Genomic DNA, 19,151 nt, shown 5'->3' with positions numbered 1-19,151 from the left:
CTTCAGTGAGATAGAAAATAAAATGAATGATGGTTAAGTTTTACAAAACAAAACAGAATAGTATGTAAATAAGGAAAGGAAGTTTGGAGAGTCTTGTGGGAGAATGGGAAAGACTAGCTAGTTTAGCGAGAAGGGGGTTTTTATAGGGTATAACGCTTGACATAAAGGGAACAGCAAAGACTGAGCACAGGCATGTGCTTGACAGTGAAGGTGGCCAGTGTGACTGGAACAGCATGAGCAAGGGGGAGGAGAACAGGAGATGAGCTCACAGAGATGAGATCTCTCAGGCCTTGCTGAGTATTTTAAGAACTTTGGCTTCCACTGATAGACTGAGAAAAGTACCAAAGAAGTTCAAGCAGAGGAGTAACCAAATATGTCTTAGAAATTACAACAATTTCTGAGTTAGGAATGGAATGTAAAGGACTAGGGGTAAAAATAAGAAAGCCAGTTAGGAGCTGATGCAGCAGACCAGGTAGGCACAGTGGCAGTGGTGGCTCTAGATTCTGACTACATTTCCAAGTTAGCGGTAACAGGATTTGTGGATAAATTGGAGGGAAGACACACAAAACCAATATTGCAAGTGACTGTGGTTTTTTGGCCGATACAACTGGAGTGATACATTTGGTATAAACAGAGATGGGAAGATTTCCAGATAGGCAGGCTGTGGGGAGAAGTGAGAAATGTGGTCAACATGTTACCTACAAGATGTCTGTTACATATGTAAGGGGAGTATGTGTAAGTCTGAAGCTTAGGGAAGAGTTCTGGGACAGAAATAAACATTTAAAAAGCTATCGATACCTAGATAGTATCTAAAGCCAAGAGACTGGCAGATATCATCCAGGTAGCAAAAAAAAGAGAAGAGGAGTGATAACAGAGAGGTGGAAAAATTCATCATTTGGCATCAGGGAGATGAGCTGAAACTAAGATTGAAAGGGAGTGGCCGGTGAGGTGTCCCAAAAGAGATATGGAGATTGAGTTTTAGGAAGGAGTGTGTATCAGCCATGTTTTATGGTAAAACAAAGCAACAGAGGAATGTGGTGATACCTGAAGGTAATGTGGGTTCACTGAGTTTTTTGTTTTTTTTTTTTTTAAGGTAGAGAAACTTACAGAATATTTACGTGTTAGAAATATTGTTGGAAATGATCTAGCAGAGAGGGTACAAAATAGATGATGCAGAAAAGAGGGAGGACAATTGCTGAAGCAATCCCTTAGGTACCCAAGAAGGGATGGAGCCAATGCATGGATGGAAAGGTGAGTGTTAGGTCTGCTCATATAGAAGGAACGCCAAGGATGGAGTATAAATGCTGGGCTGATAAATATAGAATGCATGGATGCTCTCTTCTGGTCACTTCTGTTTTATTAGTGAAATGGAAAGCAACATCATTAAATGAGATTGAGGATGTGGAAGAGATAGTGGATGAATAAGGATAAAGGCTGCATTATGAAATAGTTTTACAGACACATTGGAGATCAAATGTAGGCAGATTGCCAAGCACCATTCAAGTCCACTTGAAGCTGGCAGTCACCTTAATTAAGACAGATGAGTCAACAAGGTCCTGTGTTTTTCCCCAGTCATGTTTGGCTTCAGGAATTTAGAGTGTTTTGGTAAAAATCAGGTTTAGGGGCGCCTGGGTGGCGCAGTCGGTTAAGCGTCCGACTTCAGCCAGGTCACGATCTCGCGGTCCGTGAGTTCGAGCCCCGCGTCAGGCTCTGGGCTGACAGCTCGGAGCCTGGAGCCTCTTTCCGATTCTGTGTCTCCTTCTCTCTCTGCCCCTCCCCCGTTCATGCTCTGTCTCTCTCTGTCCCAAAAATAAATAAAAAAACGTTGAAAAAAAAAAATTAAAAAAAAAAATCAGGTTTAACTGGGGTTGTTTTGCCAGTTAAGCTCCTTCACCATGCTGCACTTGGAGCTTTCCCCACCCATCATCTTTTTATTTCTATAAGGCATTAAATTCCCTTCTGGGTAACAGTTTGGGAATCTTCACTTTCTTGCTACAGAATGAGTCCTAACTTTCATGGAGACTCTCTTTTATAACTGGTATATAAGACATATTAAAGGAGAGAGTTCTCAACTCATTAAGAGGCCTTGTGTGAAGAGCTGGGTATGCCACTATACATTTTAAGATTTTTATGTGGGTTGCCAAAAAAAAAATCAGACTTAGAGCCAGAGGAAGTTTTCTGGAAGAGTCACCATTTCCTCCTCAATTCTGACTTGAACTGCAAGTTTGCTTTGTTATTATTAACTTCCTTCCCCAGCATTCAGCTTCAATACTCAAAATTCTGCTCAGAAAAGAATCCTGTATGTTCTGTGCACTCTGTACCCTGAAGCTCCTTCAGCAGCCCATGGAACACTAGATCTTAGTCTGTAAAGGGTGACTATGAGCACATTTTTCTGACCTATTTTTCCATATGAATGCAAAAGTATTATATGTGGGAGCTTGAGATTTCCCTATTTCCATCAATATAAAATAGGACTATAGATTCCTAACTCCTAGAAATATTTTTGCATCAAAGACAATGTACCTATAAATTCAACTATTCTTCAAAATGAATTCATGCCATGCATGCAAAATGTTTCTCAAAACACAAATAACCCCCTACATCATGAGCAAAAGGTTAGATCAATAAGCACCTGTATCACATCCAAAAAACTGACAACAGGGAAATCAAATGGGAAAAATATACACTTGGTCTAACTATTGGCCAGGAAATTATGTCTCTTAAGTAAAAGGGCTTCTAATATATTTTCTTTTCTTTCTATTCCTCCTGAAAAGGAATTTATACAAAAAAAATCAAAAGCAATTATGTCTTTCTATTTCTTTCTCTCTCTGGCTCTTTTCTTTTTAATATCATTTCTCTATGATAATATTTTCTTCTGGTATCCAAACAATGGGAAAGTCTGTAGCTGATCTCCAGAGCAGGATGTATGTATTTTACAAAATACCACTGTATGCCATCAGTTTGTATATTTAGTAGAATACCACATTCTTATATCCCCAAAGCAGTTCCACAAAGAACATTGAATTGTCCTTTTTTGAAAAAACAGCTTAACAGAAAATTAAAATTAGTTAAATCTTCACACACACACACACACACACACACACACACACACACACACACCTATATACTGATTTACAATTTTCAACAGAAGTAAAACACATACTCTGAACAGTCTAAGACCCTTTAAGAGTCCTTTTCAGGAAAATATTTCCAGAATAATTTAACCTATTGAAAAACTCATATTCTTTAAAAGTAATTTTAGTTTGATACCCAGAGCACATAATTTTGGCAAATCTCAACTTTGTCTTATTTTACCCTAAAACTCTTTTTTAAATACTTATTCTATAAATCTTATCTTTTTCTTAATTCAAACTTTATTATGTATGCAAAATGTGAACAAGCCAAATGCTTGGGGGTCTAAAGATATACAGCAAATCAGTCGTCACTTTTACAACATTAACAAAATGGAACTTCATCTCTAATACTCTAGAGATTTGCACTTTTAAAACTTTTGACTCCCCAAGTAATGACATTTCAGGGTGAAACAAAACTACTTTAATCATAAAATTTGGGAAACCCTAATATAATATACCACACAAAAATACGTTCACAGTGTTTCTAGCCTAGGAAATAATTCTATCAAGATTCTAAAAGATAACATGTCAGAAGGGATTTCAAGAGAGACCCATGATCCAATACATGGGTCATGTAGCTTAATTTGTGGATGTGATACCATTGCTCAAGGGGGTGATAGATTAAATCCAGGTCACCTGGTTTCTAGTATGCTAATACATGTATCCTACTTCATACATTTCAACAGAGTTGCTATTGGTAGGTTCAATGGAGAGATGGAATGGAGCAATAATATTGGGCTTTGCTACAAAATATCCTTTCCATTCCTATAGTGACTAAAAGTCCCACAGGAATATTTTTTCCTTGAGTTACAATGTAACTTCATCCAGAAAGAAAATACATATATTAATTTGAGGACAGTTATTATAAAACAGTCTCTGGCTATTACTAAGAGAGGGTAGGGGCCCATAAAATTGGTCCAAGCATTGCTAAGTTTTGACATGATTAAGAGAATAATATTCCCAGGTCAAAAAAAAAAAAAAAAAAAAAAAGAAGAGTGCTTCCTGTCAACTATACATGATATTAATCCTGACTATACAGAATATTAAAATGGAAATGAAAATGGAAGTGCCCTTGTTCTTTACATCAAAAAGAGTCCCATTCATTTACTCAGCCATGCAACATTCTTTATTGAGTATCTATTATGCAGAAGAATCTTCTTTGTACTAGAGACACTAATATGGTTAGGAAATATATTGAGATATCAGTGTGTGCTTATTTCTCTTCTATTTTTGTCTGTCCTCCCCTAGAAGGCAGCCAGAACTTTGTGGTCACTGCTTCAATGAAGGTAGAGAGGGGGCATAATTACTGGCTGAAAGTATAAATGTTCTAAAGACTACCTCTTTTCTTGTCTTCTGTTTTAAAACCTAAACCTGACTGAATTGTCCTAGACATTCTAAGAGGATTGAGGAAGAAGGATTTAAGATTCATTAATATCAGAAAGTCCTTCCTCTGTTCTGGGAAGATGGAAATATCTGAGAAGTGAATGGCTGCATAAAATAATTAGATACGCTATATTCTAGATGTCAGGTTTCCCAACTTCAGAAAATATTCCAGTATGAAATTTAGCACAAAATCAAAGGGGGCACACACCTTTAAGAGTCTAGGCAATCATAAGCCACAGTGATCAGGATGGGGCAAATAATGGGACTCTGTCTAAATATTCAGTCTTACCAAGTTCCTTGGAGCTGTTGAGTCACCCTGGAAGAGGGAAGGAGGCCCATTAATGGCATAGATTAAACATCTCCTCCTCAATCTAACAGAAGAGGGTTTTAAAGTTAATTTTACTTGAGCAAAATAAATATCATATTTGTTGTACCTTTGACTTTGTGTAGGTACACAAAGATGAAGAAGACACAGACATACTACCTGCCTTCACATTATTCACAATCTAATGACAGTAACTGATTAGAGATAGATAATTCCCACTGAGTATGATACAGGCTACAAATTAGGCATTTCCAGGCTGCTCTAGGTTAATGGAGGAGGTATGATACACTCTGTCCAATGATTATTCCTATGGCAAGTGTACCTAGAAAAAGTCTCAGCTAAATTCTTTACGTATGACAGACAAATAATAAATATTTATTTTGTGCCATTGTGTTAAATTAAGGCAAGTTTCAGGATCTTATTGACAGGTGACTATTATAACAAAGCATCAGCAGAAGCTTATTTTATGCTTACTCCATCCAATAAATTTTCTATTACACACAAATCCATATCTGCATCTCTTTCCTCAACCAAGTACTAATATCTGCTAATTATTTACAGCTATCTAAAAGTCCACATTTGGGGGAATTTTGGTATATTTCTTTTTATTTTAATATTTATTTATTTTGAGAGGGAGAGTGAGTGTGAGTGGAAGAGGGGTGGAGAGAGTGTGAGAGAGAGAATTCCAAGCAGGCTCCATGCTGTCAGTGTAGAGCCCTATATGGGCTCAATCCCATGAACCATGAGATCATGATCTTAGCCAAGATCAAGAGTCAGACACTTAACCAACTGAGCCACCCAGGTGCTCCAGTTTATTTCTTTATAAATTAATTGAAAAAGATACAGTGTGGCTCATATACATTTCCCCTTCCTAGTACTCAACTGAGTTATAACCCAAATGATAGAGAGCAAAAATATGTGAAACTCTTTCCAGGATAAGTTATTTTTTCTAATTCCAAAAATTCCACACTAAATGGCTCAATAGAATGTGGTATAATGAGAGCCATTTTGGGATTTAATTGCAGGGTAGTAATTGTTTTCATCATTGCTACACACTGCAATCACAACAGTAGGAATGCAGGCACAGTGGGTCACCAGGGGCACTTTGATATCACAGAACCTCCCTTGGAATTATTTTCTGTTGTTTAATATGGAGACCTAGCATTGTTGGGAGTTTTCATATGTAACTGCAATGAGAAGGGTTAAAAATCAACTTTATACGTGATTAATAAAAGAACTTGTAGGCTTAGAGGTTATGGAAGATTTAAGTCAGCCTAAATTGGAATAATCGTTTAAGGATTTTGAGTATTAACCACTACCTTACATGATTGATAACAGTACAGCTATATTGTTTCTGGCAAAGGTCTTTGAATATTATGCATGCATAGAATAATTTTATGCAGTGAAAAAGCTATTTGTATGATTTTGTTCTACTTTTACCAATTAAGTAAGGAAAAGAGCCAAGGGCATTTAGTTGGGGGACAGGGGTATCATTAACTGACTAGCAGAAAAATGTGGTTATTAGATATTTTTTAATGCAAGACTAATCTTAATAAAAATAATGTAAATTCTAAAGTTGAGAAAGCAAAATAACAAAACAAAACAAAGCAAAAAGTGCTGTTGTTAATTGTACATCAGGCATACTACTATTTGGCTGATAACATTTCCAATGATCATTTACAGCATTATTTGTCGGAGCTGAACTTGGCTGTGTAGACAACATGGGCAATGCATTTTGTGTAATGTTATTACTTGGGCACAATGTATTTCAGACTGGCTACCTGGGACTTTGATAAAAATGTCCATTTCCCTTACTTACCGTTACTAAGAGATTACCTTTAAATGTTCCTTCATATATCTTTATCAGTATTCTTAAGTATACCACTATGCTGCTCTCCATGGTTTCCCTTGATAATGTTAAACTCTGTCTTCACCTCAACTCTAAGACCACCTTACTCTCTCATACAAAGCCAATGATTCCTCACTTTATAATGCTTGCTATCTCCTTGACCAGATTCCTGTAGGAGACTGAATGGAAAAATACAAACTGCTTTTGCCATGAGTCAAAGCTATATGCAGTTTAATGCTAACATCAGTAAGAAAGGAAGAAGTACAGTTATTTAAAAAAAATTAGAGACTGGAACTGAAGGAGAGAAAAAAAGGAGGGGAGTGGGGAGAAGAAAAGTTGACAGAAGAGAAGAGGAAAGAATGAAAAAGGCTCTTATGTGGGACTCCCTTGGATGTCCCCAAATATCTATAACCCTTAAACTTTTGCAGAACATTGATTTTTCCTGTGTTTTCTTTCCTAATGTTCTTGAAGCCTCATTTCCTCTAAGGTCCTCTTGGTATGCAGCCATTTCCAGTAGATGGGCATCTACTGTGCCTGTTCAGTGGTCCTCCATTCTCTGGACATTACTCCTCCATTCTCTGGACATTACTCCTTTCTTACTATAAACCTCCTGCCTTCAAAAGGAAATTACCACCTGTCTACAGACCAAATCATGCAAATTTCTCCTTCAAAGTGTAGTTGAGTATCTCACTAGTACTGAGCAAAGATCACTTTAATTATTTCAGATGTCATCACATTTAAGTTTTAAATGTTACTTTGGGATATACAGTGATATCTTGGGTTTGGGGTATGCTGTGTGTGTGTGTAAGGAGTAAAAGTAAGAGAACATTCTATATAAACTACATTCTTGAAATGTTTTCTCAGAGAACATGCCATGTAAAATTCTACAATATCAACATCAGAACAAACATCTCAATCGAAATTCCTTATAAGAGCCAATGTGAAACACTCCTACAAGTAAGGAATTATAATGAAAGTGCAGAAGAATAGTACTTTGTAACATTAATTGATTTCCCTCACCCCCCCCCCCCCCATCCATTATCTTTTGATCCTCTCCAAGTTTGCCTAGCTAGAGAGTAAAACATTCATTATTTCAGGGAAGGGATGTTTCAAGAAAAGCAAAGAAAAGGCTTTGGAGTTTCAACAGACGAGAAACTCATGGGATTCTGAACAGAGGAAACACACGCAGACACACACACAGACACACACACACACACACACACACACAACCATGATGAGTCTCTTTCTCACACTGACTACTGGATAATGACTCTCCATTTGGGTGGGAAGAAAAGAAAGTTAGAGGGCAAGTGAGGTTATCTTCCATCCTCGTCTATCTGTCCTAAGTACATTGGTCAAGGCTGCATAGTCACTAGACCTGAAGAGGCCATTAGGATATTAAAGAAGGATAACGCAGCAGTTGCCTTTAGAGATCACAGTCAGACAAACAGCTAGAAACAAGGCAATTTCTGTGAATGTTGGAACACAGAGAAGACAACACCGAGATGATTATCCCACCTTCTAACCCTGGCCTTGGCATTACATAAACCTTTCCGTGTTTCCACCCCCAGGGTGAAGAGAGATTACATGTCCGTATTCAATAAGATGAAGCTTATTTCAAAAGAGTAATTGAGGTCAGAAATAAGAAAGCAAGCTTCATTTTTGTAAACCTGTGGTTGCAGAGTGAGCTTTGCACACAGTACTTTGTAATGATTAAAATTAATAAGTTAATAATTAAAATTAATAATTTGTGTGGCATGTGTAATTTGTGTGGCACATGGCATCTCTATGAGATGAAAACTATTACTACTTTACCAATGTGATTGGGAACATTGGGGAGTTATAACAACAATATTTCTGGGTTCATGGAGAAATGGTAAGTGTCTTTATGAATAAGAAGGTAAGGAGAATGAACAGAGGAAAAGATCCATTTTGAAAATCCTGAGAGCTCAGCCCAAACACTGGGTTCCAATGCAATGTTTTGACTGGGGTGTAATTTAGAATATAGAGCTTGCTTAAAGCAAACATTGCACATGAAAATCTGTGTCCAAAAGAATGATAAAAATGTGTCTTTATTTTGCAGAAATATTTATGGTATAAATATGTTAAATAACATGACAGTCTAGTAAATTTAAACCATCTAATATTTTGAAAAGGATTAATCTGCCTATAACTTTCTGGATTAAAATTTATCATACAAAGAGACCTATACCTGTATTCAAGCTAAGACCAAGCATTATTAAATAGTTCTGATACGTGGTATTATAATAAAGTATTTATAATATTTAATTAGTAATCAGTGATTTTATCCCAGGATTTAAAGCCTGGGTCTATCACTGCCCATTGGAGATGTTCAGTTGTTCCCATGATCATACACTGTCCATTAGCATTGATATGTAAAATGTGGATGGTCTTACTATTAGGCAGAGTCATGAGGTTAAAATTAAATTAGAAACTTACAAGTACTTGAGGAAAAAAAAAAAGGTGTTTTATCAGCCAGAGTATTACTATGTTGTAATTATAGATCTACTTTCTGTTTGACAATATTTACTCATCCAGGCTACACAATTTGCTTACCTTGGGGCTAATTATAAAGTCTCCAGGATTTAGCACATTGTCATTTTCCCTTTGCTAGAAGAACAGACTCATCAGCTTTCTCTATATTTTTATTTTGCAGTCATCACTATGATTAGGGGAGGAAGTAGAATATTGGAGGCCTAGCAGCCAGAAACAGTGTAGCAACAGAAAACACACAAAAAGTATCAATTCATTTTGAACATTTGCTAACTAGGTGTGAATAACTTTGTGCAGGATCATTCTCCCAATGAATGTTTTTTGTAGGATGGGGAAAATCATGGTATTTTCTTTTTTTCCTAAATACCTAGGGAAATGCTGGCTTCAAAGATGCTGAATCAATTTCCTTTTTCTTTACAACAAAACCATCAAAGCTTATCTCTCAAGAACTGGTTTAAAATACGTCAAGACAAATCACAAGGAATCAGAAAGTTTAACAAATCCATTTAGGTGCTGTGTAGATAAACATCGACTATGTACCTGAAATGACAGAACCACAAAAAAATTTGTTAATAATTGTAGAGTGCCTATGATGTGTTGAACGCTTTGATGCATTACTTACTCATACCAAAGAGGTGTCACTAATATTGCCAGTATATGGATGAAAAAGCTGCATTTGTATAACTTGCAAAGGTCACTTAGGCCATGCGTGGGAGAAACCAGAGTCAGACCCCCTGAACATAATCCCAGAACTAATCTCATAAATGCTATGCCATACTGCCTCAGTTTTCTTCCCACTTTCCAGAATGAGAGGAAATCCTGTTACAGAGATCTTGCAGAGTGATGGGTGTATCTTTGGGTGTGGAGGGGGTGACAAGGAATGTTAGAATAGCACCAACTATACAGTTCAGGATTCAACAAATGGTAATTTTATCAGGGGGCATAGGTTAACTATCATGGAATTAGAAGTTATTCTTGGCATGCAGAAATAACTAATTGCTCACAAGAGATACTTTTTAATTTAAGAAAAAACAGAAAGACAAAGAACAAATAAGAGAGAGGTGATGCTACACTAATTACTTTTTGTCTCTGTCTCTCTTATCATGATTATCTGATTCTAAATAAGACTACAACCATTTATAAAGACTACTCCACATTGTTGCCATATTTAGAGTATACATATGGGTTTTACAACACTGAATAATCTCTTATTTCAAAGAAAATAAATCTTATACTGCAGCTTAGAAAGAGAGGAGACTCAAAATAGTATTATAAGAGAAACCCTATAAAAAACAAAAAAGATGGGGGCACCTGGGTGGCTCAGTCAGTTGAGTGTCCGACTACAGCTCAGGTCATGATCTCACAGTCTGTGAGTTCGAGCCCTGTGTCAGGCTCTGTGCTGACAGCTCAGAGCCTGGAGCCTGTTTAGGATTCTGTGTCTCCTCCTCTCTCTCTGCCCCTCCCCTAGGCATGCTCGGTCTTTCTTGCTCTCAAAAAAAAAAAAAAAGAAAAAAAAATTAAAAAACAAAAAAGAAATATTAGTTTGGGGAAAATGAGACACAATGAGGAAATCATGATGCATCTAAATATTTGAAGGGAGGATAGCGTCTGGATGACCACAAAATGCAGAATAAATTCAGTCCCTAGAAGACATGAAAGTAAGCCTTTATTTTGTCAACTTAAAGAATTTCCTAAAGTTAGTGCCACTTCAAAAACTTAAACAAAGATAAAAATATACAGGATACATTCTAGGGATATAATTTAATTTGATCATAAAAAAAATACCTGGAGATTAAAATTCACTCTCCTAAACAAACATTGTATTCAAGATTATCGAAGATATAATTATGTATATTAGAGTTTAAATACAGTCAGAATAACACATCTCAAAATGTATGGAAATCTATCAGAGTTGCACTTAGAAAAAAGCATTCATAGTTTCAAATGTCTACCTTTTATAGGAAAGCATAAAGATAAATTAACCATCTTTAAGTTTAATTCAAGTTAAAAATAACCATCAAGAGGACTGAAGGAAACCGTGAAGAAACATGACAGTTGTAGAAAAATTAATTAACTAGACTATAAGAAAAAAAAAAATAAGGAGGCACACCTGGGTGCTCAGTCAGTTAAGCATCTTACTCTTGATTTTGGCTCAAGTCATGATCTCATGGTTTGTGGGTTCCAGTCCCGCATGAGGCTCTGCACTGAGAGTGTAGAGACTGCTTGGGATTCTCTCACTCTCTCTCTCTCTCTCTCTCTCTCTCTGTCCCTCCCCCACTTGCATGCTGTTTCTCTCTCTCCCTCAATATAAATAAATAAACATTAAAAAAAAAAAGGAAAGAAACTGAAGAATGAATAGTTGAATCAAGAGAGAGAACATGGAATATAGAAGCACATTGGATGAGGCATGAGGGAATAAATAATGCTGCTAAAACATTTTTAGAACTCTCTACAAAATTTGTGTTTAGACACAAAAATATAAATCATAAAACTGCCGTAAGAAGTGCAAAACTAAAGAAATTGAGAAAAATATCAATGTTTACCTACAAAATGCCACTTAGTCCAACCATCACTATCTCTACAAGTGACTTACTTTCAATTTTCATGAAACAGTTTTCATATAAAAATTGTTCTAGGGTAAGAAAAAAATGGAAATCTTCCTAATTTATCTAATTAAAGCATAAACTTGAAATTAAAATGGAAAGACAATGATAAAAATGATGAAATTAAAATTATGTATGAAAACCAAAATACAAGGATGGTTTCTCATTAAGAAAAAAGCATATGACCATTTCAGAAGATATAAAAATGTATTTTAAGTAATTTCTAAGGAATTAAAAACTATCATGATTGAAAAAAAATTTTTTTTCTTAAGCGAATAGACAAAATTCTTTAAAGAGAGAATATTAGAAGCAACCTCATTCAAATCACACAAAGGGAAAAAAACACAGATAGTTTGTTTGTTCCCAGTCTAATCAATACCATAAAGCATTAACCAGAGCTAAGGTGCTTGGTTGCTGTCAAAGACTGGAGGGATTCAAGCATAGACCTGGGAGTCTAGCTGTTGGAAAACTCAGTATCAGATTGGTGTGAAGGAGGAGAATGGCATCAAACATAAAGAGAAAATGTGATCTGGCATAAAGTGATGTGATCTGGCATAAAGTGTTTTCTGCCCCAAGTTTACAGCTGTGTGACTTCAGGCAGAACACTGATACTCTCTGAACCCCAGCTTTCCTGTCCAGAAATTTGTTTATACATTATACACAATGTCAGAGTGGTTTTGAAAATAACATTACTTAATACACTTAGAGCTTTTTACAAACAATAATGGACTATATCATTGTCTTTTGATGCTAATGTTGTTATTGAACTAGATGGGTCTTTACAATATTTCTCATCAGTATGGATTCTCTGAGGCCTATTCATGGCTGAGCTGTGACAGTCTTCCACATCCATTATATACAGTGGATTCATTCCAGTGTCCTTACACTTACTCCAGGTAAGTTCATTACAGTTTATTGACTTCTGTATGTGGTTTGCTAGAAAAAGAAGCTGTATGTGGTTTGCCAGAAAAAGGGGAGAACCTAATCACCCTGGAGGACAGTATGTTTTTCTAGGCTGTTATGTTCAAGAACAAGATACAGATGAAAGACAAACAGCACTCTATTAGCTTAGAAATGCCAAGATAAGCATGATTTGTTGTTGATTTTTTTTCAGTGAGTAATACAGGATTTGGATAATTACAATCTTTTAGATAAGCTCTGGTGACTGAAAGAGATAAGAACAATTCTTTCAAGGATGGGATGTCATTAGAAAGAGAAAAAACCTTACACATTTTTATAAGACTTCTTCAAAATTTGTCTTTAAGAAAGAGTGGGCTAGGGTAGAATGGAATGAAGATTGCCCAGATGTAAGTTAGAAATCCAGACTACATTTTATAAAATTAAAGGGGATTTTATTAAGATATAACCAAGTGTTGAATTGTAGGACTGGGGGGAAAATTGATTCCCAGCAAAGAGATGAAAAGTTGATCATGTTTCTTTTGTTTTATATACCATACAGTTTTTAAGTGATGTCTAAGAAGACTGCATCCTTAAAGGGAACATGGATGAAATATAAAAGACTAAACAAGTGCCTTTATACATTATAAAAATAAAATGCAATAAAATAAAATAGTATTGGTGTTACTGGGCTATTTTTTTTCTCTTCTTTCTTCTCCAATTTTCTCACTTATGTTTAAGAGTCCATCTTAAAATAAAGATAATTAGTCAATAAATTCATCCACCTTTTATAATAATTTAATGTATGTCCTCCATAGGCTGTGGGTGGAGGGTGACTTCAGGGTTTCAAAATCCCTGGGTATTATTCAATTAACCCATATGAATCTTATGGCCAATCACTCTGAAAAGTTATCTTCCAAAGCTGAGCTGGATCTCGTGTGATGAGAAAATTGTTCCCTAATAAGAGAACTATTTTAGTTCTGAAAGTTATAAAGATTTTTTTCCTTATATTAAGCAAACAAATAAGCTATTTATATCCTATACTCAGTCTTAATTTATTTCACCAAGAAGGATATATTTTATAGTTTAATACTCTTCAATATAGAAGTTCTTTATATATAAGATACCTTTTCCCTACTTAATCTCCAATTCTCCAATCTAAACATCCTTAATTATTTCCCTCAAACCAAAAGCATGGTTTTGGTTTATATCCACTATCATAGGCAAAACATCCTAAATATATTATGGAGTAAAACATCCTAAAGTTTGGCATCAGAGTCAAATATTTGAACCTTATTTTGGAATAGAAATGCCATAAATAAGGATTGGCTTTCCCCCACTACTGGGAACTATACTTCCTTTACCACCAGTTCAGTCTTATGTGTAGTAGTTGACTGCTGCCTAAGTGACATCATACCAGCCATTAACAAATGTGTTAAACAGAGAAGGGCCAAGATAAGAGCTCTGAAGCAAACAATGATTTCATTTGATATCAATTCATCACTCTTCCCTTTCAGGTTATAGTGATGTATTATTAAATGTTCACCATATTAGCCCATTGTCTTCATTTTTTCCTAAACGATAGCATGAGGAATTTTGGAGGGCTGGGAGTTAGGGGGAGATTTCTAAAGAATCTTCTAGATCTTCTAGCCTAGTGATATCATTTTAAAAATGACAGAAGACTAGTTTTAAATAGCTTGTTTTTCATGAAACTTCATCTGCTCCAGATGATCCCTTAGTAAATTTTCACACATTATTTGTTGATTATGTCTTTCCAAAAGTGCTAACCGGACTAAAGCCAAACTCATAGGTCACAGATTGAAGCTCTTTTTAGAGAAATCAAGACATTTTTAAGAATGTCTTAAGACCTTCTCTGTAATGTTTATTTTTTTACTACAAGTTGAATATGTCCACATATTATATAAATAAAAACACACTTAAAGGGAGAAAAAAACCATAATGATAATTTTTCCTTACTTCTATGAAGATGGTGGATAAAAGGAAGGAGATAAGAGTGTCTAGTGGTTTATTTTTTGCATTGTAAACTACAGCAAGTTGTGTTATTAACCACAAAAGACACACCAAGCTTATATCTATTAAGAAACAACAACTGCAGTCCCTTTACACATTGCTGATAAAAATTTAACATTTAACACTTACATATTTCACAAGGCTTAGGAGTTTTAAATTAGACTGGTAGTGACAGTGGTGTTATTACTCAAAAGCTAATCAAAGGACTAGAAACCCATTGGAGACCAGTTGTAATGGAATAGTTCTTGGTTTAGCTGCCAGGGACTCCTGGGTTTCCTTTGCTGAATTCCTCATTATTCAGTAGATGATACTTCTGTTTATCTTCCTCCTTTATTTCTTTGATGAGCTCTTTGGCTCATGGACAATTTCCCTTGGCTAATGTAGGTGAAAAGCATTTGAAAGGTGCTAAGAGCTATGCAAATGCAGTATATTAACAGTGATTTCACAGATTATCCTTATAAGACAATTCTTTGGAATTTCAGAATGGAAATGCACTTTCAAGATTATGAAGGAGGTCCAGATTGGTGAAGTGGCCTGCACAAAGTTGTGCCCCAACAGATCCATTTCTCCTAATTCCTAAGAGTTTTCTTACTATTATGTGATCCTCATCTTTTATACATCTTTTATAAAACTCTTTGGAGTTAAATCTTTTAAGAAAAAAAATAGCCTGTTTCTTTATTAAAAATATTTAAACATGATGGGCTCAAGGCACAAATGATGAATTTTACTCACAGAAATCTTTTCTGAGGGTCTATCGTGTCCAACCTCAGTATGTTTTCACTCAATTCCCTACCTTCTCCCCAATCAGGTTATGGAAGTTTTGATTTCACCTATTTAATAATCAAAACAACCTTTTAAATGTATTCATCTGAACTATAACTGATACATAACATAAAATACACACTATTGACTGAATTTACAGGTTAGCAGATGTAAAATAATTCCATTAACTAGATGATCAAGTGGAATTTGGGGCATTTGTAGTCAGAATAGTAAATGTTGACCCAGCCATGTACAACCCTGCGTTTTCTATTATATAGCTGTTGGCAAATCAATCTACAAATAAGTGAGGCTTTTGAAGTGCCAGTCTCTGTGCTAAACTCTACAGGTATTATTGCCTTAATGTCTCATAAGCTCTATATTGTTATTACACATCCAATGTAAACACAAAAATATCAGAAAGGACTAAAAGTTGGTGAAAGTCACTCAGCTGGTCAATGCAAATTACACTTCAAAAAGAGTTTTGAGGAGCACCTGGGTGGCTCCGTCAGTTGAGCGTCTGGCTTCGGCTCAGGTCATAATCTCACAATTTGTGGGTTCGAGCCCCACATTGGGCTCTGTGCTGACAGCTCAGAGCCTGGAGCCTGCTTCTGATCGGGCAACTCCCTCTCTCTCTGTCCCTTCCCCGCTTGCACTCTGTCTCTCTCTCTCTCTCAAAAAAAAAAATATTAACACAATTTTTTTATAAAATAAAAAAAAAAAGAGAGTTTTGACTAGCTCCAGGTTCCAAATTTTTAACTTTGGAAACATATTGCCAAAGTCTGGAATGCATTAGCAGAATCCTATAAACTTTTCTTTAGAAACAATCTACTATAAAAGATCAACTGTAAGACTGTAAATTTTTTGAAAAATCCTGAAATTATTTTCCCAAAGGTTTTCTTTTTGTGGTTATGTCGACAGCTTTCTCATTAACCAGTAAAAACTTCTGTATTGTGTTGTAGTAATTAATACAGTGCATTAATTATTTAAAAAACTAGAACAAAGGATAAAAACAGAGTGGGATTCAACCAGACTCTTCAAGTGTGAGGAATGTGTTGATAAAGTTGAGGTATGTTGATAAAATGTATAATGACTAGCTCTCAAAAATAACCCAGATGGATAACATTAGCCAATTTATGTTATATAAATACTCCCCTCATTGCCTACTTTAAATTTTTGGGGCGATGCCATTGAACATGGACTTTGGAAGAGAGGTGCAAATTCAGCTCTCATGTGCTGGAACAGCCAATTATGTAAAATTTTCATCATTTGAATTGTTTATGAAAAACTAAGAGGAGATTTTAGTGAAACTATTATAAAAATAATAAATATAAAAATTCTTTTAACTCGATTGTGTTTTCATAGCAGAAGAAGTATTATTTTCTTTTGATTGTTGTAATGATTTCTTCCTACAAAATATGTTTGCTTTCACTGTTTTATTGATTTAACAAATTCTTGAATTTTTTAAATATATTTTTTAAAGGGGCACCTGGGTGGCTCAGTCGGTTAAGTGTCTGACTTCAGCTCAGGTCATGATCTCACAGTTCATGTGTTCAAGCCCCACGTTGGGCTCTGTGCTGACAGCTCGGAGCCTGGAGCCTGCTTTGGATTCTGTGTCTCCTCCTCTCTCTGCCCCGCTCATGCTCTGTCTCTGTTTCTCAATAATAAATAAACGTTAAAAAATATAACGTTTTTTATATTATTATATATATTTTTCATATATTTTTTAATGTTTATTTATTTATTTTGAGAGAGAGAGAGTGAGAGCAGGGGAGGGACAGAGAGAGGGTGAGAGAGAGAAAATCCCAAGCAGTCTCCACATTATCAGTGCAGAGCGCCATGCAGAGCTCAAACTCACAAACCACGAGATCATGACCTGAGCCAAAATCAAGAATAAGATGAATAACCACCTGAGCCACTGAGGCACCCCTTTCTTGAACTTTTTAAAATAAAAGGCAGGTCTCTGAAAGTTAGCACGCTGCAGTCATTGGTATGCAGTTTCATGGGATGCACCTCTAAGAATATCTGTCTTTCATATCTGCTCTCAAAATTATATAATAACTGAACTATTCATAATTTTTCTTGGCGTGGGCAAAGATAAACAATGAATCTGAGAATTTAAAATATACTTATCTTTTATTATTTTTTTTCTTATATAAAATTTTAACACTTTTTAGGTAGAATAAATATTGTTCTTGCAACAAGTTGTTTGAAAGGTAGATGGTGATTTCCTTTAAACCCTCTTTGCTGAACTTTGATATAGGACATTACAATCCAATATGCATTTAAAATAATTTACTCTTTGGGGCACCTGGGTGGCTTAGTTGGTTAAGCATTAGACTCTTGATTTCAGCTCAGGTCATGATCTTGCAGTTTGTGGGTTTGAGCCCTGTGTCAGGCTCCAGGCTGACAGTGCAGAGCCTGCTTGGGATTCTCTCTCTCCCTCTCTCTCTGTCCTTCCCCTGCTCTCTCTCTCTCTCTCTCTCTCAAAATAAATAAATGAACTTTAAAATATTAGGAAACATTTACTCTTTAATATTTAACTTAGGTAGTCTTTATTAATATAAAGTTTGTCCAGTTAAATTTAAATATTGGGACAAGTAATTTATGTTTTTGAGTTTTGAAAAAAGAATTAAATTTATTATTGGGTTTTCTTTTCCATGCTCAGGATTTCCTATAGTTCTCAAATTTGAATTTTACAAATTCAGCACACCAGAAAAGACTTATCAATAAATATTCAGCTTACTAACAATTTTTACAAATCTCTAATAATAGAGTTGGATGGTTCTACCAACAGTGCAAAGAAACCAAACAAAACTAAAAACCAAAGTAATCTGCATCCTAGTGACACTTCCTCATATTTTCACTCATATCACTATAATACTTTTTAAATAAATTTATAGTTCCCGGTTTTCACAATTGTGTTATTGTCCCTTCCTCGTGAACATATAATCGTGGCTAAGATTTACTGAATGAATGTTCCCTATGTTCCAGGCACTGTTCTAAGCACTTAGTAATTATTAACAGCAATCTCAGGAGAGAGGTAGTATTATCAGCTTCATTTTACAGATAAGAAAAGTGAGACAAGTTCGTAGAACTAATAAGTGGCAGATCAGGGATCAAGCCTAGATATTGTGACTCTAAAGCTATGTTCTTAACCCATCTTTTAATAAGAATATCCAATTTTAGGTTAACCCTTTTCAAAAACTATTATTATAAATTTATATTCATGCCAAATCCTTTATATTTGGGTTTATTTTCCTTAAAAGATATTCTTAAATGTATGTATTACAATAAATAAAAAGAGATTTTGAACAAAAACAGCATTCAGATAAATTTATATGCTGGAATGCACTAATGCACATAAAAGAAGACCAAAATATCATTCATATTAATATAACCTGGAAACAACTGGAAAAAAATATAGCTTTCCCACTATTTCAATTGCAGCTTAATTACCAAAACCAATTTTGAGAATTTTAGCCAAATATTCCATGTACTTATCTGTAGGTTAGGCCAGGGCTGTTAACTAAAATCCTGATAAAGCCAAACGTAGCCAAATGCTTGCTTTTCCCAAAACACTAATTAAGGTTTTCCAGAATTGTGCAACATCCATCAAGTCATCCAAGTTTATTTTCCTTATCAAGCCAGCCTAC

The 19,151-nt window shown here is 35.3% G+C and overlaps 1 protein-coding gene across 2 annotated transcripts in view; it reads right to left on the bottom strand.

Annotated features, from left to right (window-relative positions):
• Window positions 1-19,151, bottom strand: part of DCC (DCC netrin 1 receptor) — a 1,134,523-nt gene that overhangs the window by 469,765 nt on the left and 645,607 nt on the right. The gene's annotated exons all lie outside the window — the stretch shown is intronic.

Source organism: Panthera onca, chromosome D3 (genome assembly GCF_046562875.1).
Source record: "Panthera onca isolate mPanOnc1 chromosome D3, mPanOnc1 haplotype 2, whole genome shotgun sequence".
In the NCBI taxonomy this organism is placed as follows: Eukaryota; Metazoa; Chordata; class Mammalia; order Carnivora; family Felidae; genus Panthera; species Panthera onca.
The sequence above is the reverse complement of the archived record's forward strand: the minus strand, read 5'-3'. Positions and strand labels throughout refer to the sequence as shown.